Genomic DNA, 8,348 nt, shown 5'->3' on the forward strand with positions numbered 1-8,348 from the left:
CTCTACATCCCTGAATGGAACTGCACTTAGAGTTTCAATGAACTAGAGGGAAAATTAGATTTGTTACTAAAACGGTGCCTATGTCAATCAAACCTTAACACAGTTGTAAGTCATTTGAAATAACTCACTTGTTTTATGTAGAAATTACTTATATTGTGCACTGAGAGTTGGGGACAAGAAGCCACAGAAATTAGTCATTCCCAATGGGGTGAGGCACATGTACGGGAGTTTGTATCTGCAGAGAGGGATTTTTCACTCTTTGCTGTCACTTTGTTCCCTTCAGAAGTATATACCTCAAGACAGGATGACTTGGGGTGTGGGCAAGCCTCATAAAGACTCAGCTGAGGAAGCAGCCATGGCAACAGTAGAATGCAGGTGGTAACTTCCCTGACAGGGCAAGTCAGTGAAAATGCTGAATCCTAACCGCAGACAACCAGGGAAAGACACTAGGACAGACAGCACCTTCTAGAAAACAATCTTGGGAACCACTCAAACAAATATTAGAAACTTTTAGGGATCCTGAAAAATGTTCCTGAAATTTTAAATAATTCTATCTTTGAATGGGCATTTTATAACTGGAGTCTAGTGGAACAGTGGAACCTGCTCAATGAGCAGATATCAGCAACATTCTTATCACCTGCCTTGTCATGATCTGTATATGTTAATAGCATTTACTTTGCTTGATGAACACAGAATTCCGGACGGACCCACTAGGCAGTGAGAGTTCAAAGACCTAAGATGAATAATATAAGGTAGGTACATTGCTCCTATGACTGAATAAGCTGACCTGCTTGGCCCCGAGGCCACATTTGCCCTTCAAAGCAGAACTTGCTTCAAATCCAAAAAAGCAGTGACATACTAAGAAAAACAAATGACCAGGGAATCCTATCATATCTTTTCTGATATCACTTCCCTTAAAGCTCAGCATTCAGAAAACTAAGATCATGGCATCCGGTCCCATCACTTCATGGCAAATAGATGGGGAAACAGGGGAAACAGTGTCAGACTTTATTTTTCTGGGCTCCAAAATCACTGCAGATGGTGATTGCAGCCATGAAATTAAAAGACGCTTACTCCTTGGAAGGAAAGTTATGACCAACCTAGAGAGCATATTAAAAAGCAGAGACATTACTTTGCCAACAAAGGTCCATCTAGTCAAGGCTATGGTTTTTCCAGTGGTCATGTATGGATGTGAGAGTTGGACTATAAAGAAAGCTGAGCACAGAAGAATTGATGCTTTTAAACTGTGGTGTTGGAGAAGACTCTTGAGAGTCCCTTGGACTGGAAGGAGATCCAAGCAGTCCATCCTAAAGGAGATCAGTCCTGGGTGTTCATTGGAAAGACTGATGTTGAAGCTGAAACTCCAATATTTTGGCCACCTGATGTGAAGAGCTGACTCATTTGAAAAGACCCTGATGCTGGGAAAGATTGTGGGTGGGAGGAGAAGGGGACGACAGAGGATGAGATGGTTGGATGGCATCACCGACTCAATGGACATGAGTTTGGGTAGACTCCGGGAGTTGGTGATGGACAGGGAGGCCTGGCATGCCACGGTTCATGGAGTCATAAAGAGTCGGACATGACTGAGCAACTTAACTGAACTGAACTCTGCTGAAAGCAATGACAGAAAGAAAAAGATAGAACAACTCATAGGTCCTTTTCCTTTCAGTCCTTACTTCTCAGCAAGCCAAGGAAAATGTTGATAGTATGGGTGTATCAGGACTTCTCAGGTGGCACTAGTGGTAAAGAACCCACCTGCCAATACAGGAGACTTAAGAGACGTGGATTCAATCCCTGGGTCAGGAAGACCCCATGGAAAAGGAAATGGCAACCCACTCTAGTATTCCTGCCTGAATTCCTGATGAATCCCATGGACAGAGGAGCCTGTGGGGATATAGTCATAGGGTCACGAAGAGTCAGACACGACTGTAGTGACTGAGCACACACACGTGTGTGTATCAAGAAATAAAACAAATACAGCTGAGTGAGTTCTGTGCAACATTTCCACTATTCCAGTAGAGACAAAGGTTTATGTGCACATAGAAGCTATGTAATACGGAGTGGGGGGGGGGGTCTCAGTGATCAGCATATGAATTATGCTGAATTCATATGCATATGAATTTTATATTTGCATTGTCAAATAAAAACAAATCCAGACTTTGGTAAGCAAAGACTTTTCAAAGAGAAAAGGGAGAATGTTCCAATCTCATAAATCTGCAAGCATCTCAAAATTAAATAGAAAAAAAGGTGTTTCTTTCATAGAGAGGAGTAAGCAGAGCTTAGCAGAAACTTTTAAGGGGAAGTTGAGGAATCAAGGGAGTGTGACTAGAAGGCAGGATCAGAGCAGTTTCCCAGGAAATGTGTCTCCCTGTCTACCCTGATTCTCAGGATAAGTTGGTGAAAGAACATATTCTGTATGCTCATCAGGGGCAGTCCAAAGTTTAAGGGCCTGTTGGGAGTAGAGAAACCTGACTAAAGTTAGGTCAAGATAAAGCAGAGGATAAGGAATGGACAATAGTGAGAACTTGGTCAGTATATAAAACTGGCATTGCATGATATAAAGTTAATATATAAAATTCATGCTATTTAAATTCTTAATTTCTCTTTACATAGACATTAAATAGCAAGTAAAAAACACCATAACAAGTCACGAGAGAGACCACAGGAAAAAAGGAAAAAGTGTTACGTTTCACTACCTCTAACAGCATTTTTCACATTTTCATTTTGCGCTGGGCCCCATAATTTTGTACCTGATCCTGGTACAAGAGGTAAGTTCAGTTTCCTGGTATATACCTGTGCGTTAGTTATTAAGACTTCTTTCTCAAACTTCCCAGCTAGAGTCTGTCTTGGTTTTATTATCCATTTTTCTTCTTCATTACTAAGCTCCTGATACTGTGCCATCAGCCTTTCCATTGTTCTGGGCCTTGACAAAACAGCCAGAGAACTCTGGAGCACCATGCTGCACCTCCCAGTCAGGAGGCCAGCTGGCCCCTATGCCTGACTGATTGCTTTTTTTTCCTTTGCCTGTTGGGTTGAAGTCGACTGTTTCTTCCCAATCTGTTCTTTGCAGGCAGGAGCTGAACAGGGCATGCATCTCGCCAGAGCATCCTGTTGGATTTTCCTGCCACTTGGCCAAACCTAATCTCTGCTCCTCCCAGGCTACTTCAGGGCAACCTCTTCAGCCTATGGCCATCTGCCGCAATGCTGCAGGGGGCAAATGGGTTGGGTGGGGGAGAGGTAGAGAGCCAACAGTATTTCTGGCATTTCCACCAAGTCCCACTCCTATGCTGGTCTCTTACTCTGCCACAGGTAGGGGACTGGATGCTGGTGGTACCTGGGGACTAATGAGGCCAGAGTATAAAGGGAAAGACCAGAGCATCAAAGTTTCTAGCTAGTTGTACAGAGTAGAGCCAGGCAGTTGAAGGAGATAACCAACTTTGATGAAATACCCCGTCTCCTTCCTTATTAGTATAGTAGAGATTATTACTATCTGTTATAGAGATTAGGATTTGATTTCCCAAATATTTAATTAACTTATTAACCACATCACATTTGTTTATTCATTTTATTTATTGACTTACAAATAAAATTAACCAGTTAGTTATTATACAGAAATACATTCTTATTTTATAAGAAATACAAATGAATAACATCCCTGATTTTGCAAGCTGGGTAAGTATATTGAGTGGTTCTGGACTTCCCTATGAAGCAGCTGGTGACAGCCACCAGTGGAAAGACCCAAAATGGTAAAATTACTGGACTTCCTAGAACTCTTATTTTAACTGTTTCAAAATGGGGGAAAGTTTCATAATTGTTAATGCTGTGCCTGTGCTAATATAACCTTTCAAGATTTAGAAGATGTCTAAAATATTGTGTATGTTTCAGTGCAAAAATTAATTTTTTAAAGTGTATATCAGGGAACTCCCTGGAGGCCCAGCAGCTGGCACTCAGTCCTTTCACTGCCAGCGCCTGGGTTTGTTCCCTGCTCAGCAAACTAAGATCCTGCAGGCCACGAGGTGTGCCCCACTCCCCCCAAAAGCGTCAGTCAGTGATTCTCGATGGCGGCGGTGTTTTGGAATTACCTGAAGGTCATCTTTAACCTTCACAGCCTCTCCTCAGGTGCTGATCAACCTAGCAGCTGGGTGTTTGACTTTGCTCTTTGTTTCTCTTGAGAATTGTGTCTGCGTGAACCCCTTCTCCCTTCCTCCAAAAGTGGGAGAAGGGGCTGGTGTCTGTCTGGCTTAATAACTAGTGCTAAGACTTGTAAAATAAAGATTCCCAGTCTCCTTATGCCAAGTGTCTGAGAGACTCCATATAGTTTCTGCAATATCATGTTACATTAAGAAATACATATTTTGGTCTTCATTCCAGGCTACTGGCCAAAGCACCTAAAAACCTTTCTAATTTCCTGGAAGCATCTTTTGTCCTAATATTTGGCCTTTGACCTGTTTCCTGTCACAGAACTCCTAAATTCCTTGAATTTCCTGGATAATAGGAGCATCTTATGTTCAATTGAGGCCACTTTTGGTGGGCTCCTGGATAGCTTCAGGGTGGGTCCTGGTCATTAGAAAGAACATTGTGATTAGAAGCCTGGACATTTCAGCCCCTTACCATTTCCACTGCCATCTTTTGGAGAGGATCGGAAACTGAGTTAATAATTAAGCATGCCCAGCTGTTTTCAATAGCCAATACATGGAAGCAACCTAAACTTCCATCGACAGCTGAATGAGTTTGGAAGATGCGGTATATATTCACAATGGAATACTACTCAGCCATTAAAAAGAATGAAATAATGACATTGATAGCAACATGGACAAACCTAGAGATTATCATGCTAAGTGAAGTAAGTTAGAAAGAGAAAGATAAATACCATATGATATATCTTACCAGACTGAGCAACTAGTGGTAAAGAACCCGCCTGCCAGTGCAGGAGACTTAAGAGATGTGGCTTCAATCCCCGGGTCAGGGAGATTCCCTGGAGAAAGATATGGCAATCCACTCCAATGTTCTTGCCTGGAGAATCACATGCACAGAGGACCCTGGCAGGCTACAGTCCAGAGGGTCGCAAAGAGTCCGACACGACTGAAGCGCCTTAGCATGCAGCACATCTTTTATATATGGAACCTAAAACATGACACAAATGAACCTATTTATGAAGCAGAAGTAGACTCACGGACACAGAAAACAAACTTCATGGCTACCAGAGGGGAAAGGGGGTGGAGAAGGGGTAAAGCAGGAGTTTGGGATTAGCAGATACAAACTACAACATATGAAATAAATAACAAGTTCCTACTGTATAACACAGGGAACTATTCCCAACATCCTGTAATGAATCATAATGGAGAAGAGTATGAGAAAGAATATGTACATATATAAATGTATAACTCAATTACTTTGCTATATACCAGAAACCAATTCAACATTGTAAATCAATTATACTTCAAATCAAAAAAATCAAGCTACAGTCAAGCTTATTAGATGAGCTTAACTAGAGAGACTCAGAAAGCCTTTCAAGTTGGTGAACACATGGAGGGTGCTAGGAAGGTGGCGTCCCTGGAGAGAGTATCAAACTGCAAGCCCATTCCTGCATGTCTTGCCCTATGTACTTCTTCCACCTGGCTGCTTCTGAGTTGCATCCTTTAATAATAAATCCATAATCCAGTAAGCAACCTGTTTCCCTGAAGTCAGTGAGAAATTCTAGCAAGTTCTCAAACTTGAGGAGGGAGTTATGAAAACTTTTAATTTATAACTGGTTGATCAGATCCTCAGGTGACAACCTGGACTTACAATAGGTATATGAAACGGAGGATGGCCATCGTCTGGGACTGAGCCCTTAGCCTGTCTGTGCTAAGCCCAGGTTGGTAGTGTCAGAATCTAGTTGAATTTAGGACACCCAGCTGGTGTCAGAGAACTGGTCAGTGTCGGGGGAACAAAACACACGTCTCTGTCAGAAGTACTCACTGTGTAGAGGAATAGAGTTTTGTGTGTGTGATCAAATATTCTTATCCCAGCAGCTCAGAAACCATGCTTGTACACTGTAAAAATTGATGACCAACTTGCATAACATATTACCTTTCATTCGGGACTAATGTCCCATTCTGTAGACTTGTCATCCTGGATTAACTGATTATGTAGTGCCAGACAAGATATTTCATTTCAGTTAGAGTCAAGTTAAAATAATCTACAAACATATGTAGTTCCCATCTGATTCAGCCCTTTGGGTCTGTATAAGATATGTTATGAAAACAAGCAAAAAGGACAAATATTGCATTGTATTAGAATTTTAGAGAAATTAAACCATGATGAATCATTCTATTTCTGTTGCAGATGAAAGACAAATCTTAAGTCATTCATATACATACTAAGGTTAATCAACCTTTCAGATGGCTTGAATAAAGTCTGCCTGTTAAGAAAAGTTTATAGTAGATCCTGTACCAGTATCTGATACAATTGTTTCAAACATCCCACTCTTGCAGAGAGGCTTCTACATGCTCAGACTTTCCCACACAGTGCCTTAGAGGGTCATGGATGCAAGCACTGAAGATTTTGTGGCTTCACACAAGAGGAGTCAGGTGCCATGAAAAGAAGTGAGGGATAATGAGCACCAACGAGGAACAGCCTAAACATGTCTGTTTACCTAATGTCTATACTCCCTTTTATACAAATGATACTCTACTATACATTTTTTTTTCTACACCTGCCTTATTACTTTAAATAATCTTCTTCATTCCTTTTTGCAGCTGCATAGTATTCTACCATGTAGATGTTTATAATTTATTTCACCAATACTCTATGAATGAACATTTGGGTTGTTTCCAATCTATTACTATTATGCTACTTGAACAACCTGTACAAGTATCATTTTGAAAATGTGCAGCTATATCCAGAAAATAAATTCATAGAAGAATTGCTAAGTGAAAAGAAATACGAATTTGTAATTTTTAAGGAATTTCATTTTGCTCATTTTTCCTTCTTATTGAGATTTAAGGTGCACTAATATTAAGCTTACAGCTTAGTGGGTTTTTATATATTCATACACCTGTGCAATCACCACTCAAGTTAAGATATAGAATATTTCCAGCATTCTAGGTGGTTCTCTCCTGCTCCTTCTCAATCTGTACTCCCCACCAGAGGGAGACACTATTCTGATATTTATCACAGTTCTTGAAATTTCATATACATGAAAGCACAGGATAAGTTCTCTTTTGTGTATAGCTTCTCTCACTCACATAATGATTATTAAAAACAATCATATTGTTGAGGATATCAGTATATAGTCATTTTGTTGCTATGAGTATTCCATTATATGTCACATTTTTAAAATCCAGTCTCCCTAACAATGGATATATGGGTATTTTTCCCAGTTTTAGATGATACTGGCACACCAGGCTTTTTTCGGTTAATGTCTGCATGGTATATCATTTTCTCTCCTTTTACTTTCAACCAATCTGTGTCTTAATACCTGAAGTGTATTTCGTGTATTGTAAAGAGCACATAGTTGAGTCTTAGGTTTGTTTATTGATCCAGTCTGACAACTTTTGCTTTCTAACTGGAGTATAGAGTCTTATCTACATTTATTGTGGTTACTCATACAGTTAAATTTATCTTTTGTTTTCTACTTGCTCCATATGTTCTTTATTTCCTTATTATTCTTTCCTGTCTTCTCTTATGTTAATTGTATGTTTTGTTATTCAATTTTATCTTCTCTATTAACTTTGTAGTTATTGCTTTTTGGAGTATTCTTTTAGTGGTTATCCTAGAGATTACAATAGGCATCCTTGGTTTCTTTTAGCTTAACTTAAATTAGTATATTTACAACTACTTTATGAACTACACAGGAATCTTTTAACAGTTCAGTTCTACTTACCTTCCTGCCATTTGTGTTATTTTTGTCATGTATTTTCCTTCATCATAGGTTATAACCACCACAAAACATGGTTATCATTGTCACTTAAAATAGGCAATGTTATTTTATATTTACATGCATCAGTTTGCCAGTTTTCATTTTTTTCCTTACACATACCTGTTTCTATGTGGAGACATTTTCCTTCATCCAAAAAACTCCTCTTAGTCAGCTGGAAATGTATAGCTTCTGTTTTGTCTGGAAATGTCTTTATTTTGCTTTCATATTAAGGATGTTTTCACTGATCATATAATTGTCAGATGGTAGGTGTTTCCTCTATTTTTCAGCATTTTAAACATGCTATTACATGTCTTCCATGGTTTCTGTTGGAAAACCAGACATCATTCATACTGATAGCTAACAATGAACAGTGTCAGAATCGTGATCTCTGAAGAAGAAGATTTAGCCTTGGGACCAAGGACTCAGAGCTTTTGTGTGGCAGAAG

This window comes from Muntiacus reevesi, chromosome 1 (assembly GCF_963930625.1).
Source record: "Muntiacus reevesi chromosome 1, mMunRee1.1, whole genome shotgun sequence".
Lineage (NCBI taxonomy): Eukaryota > Metazoa > Chordata > Mammalia > Artiodactyla > Cervidae > Muntiacus > Muntiacus reevesi.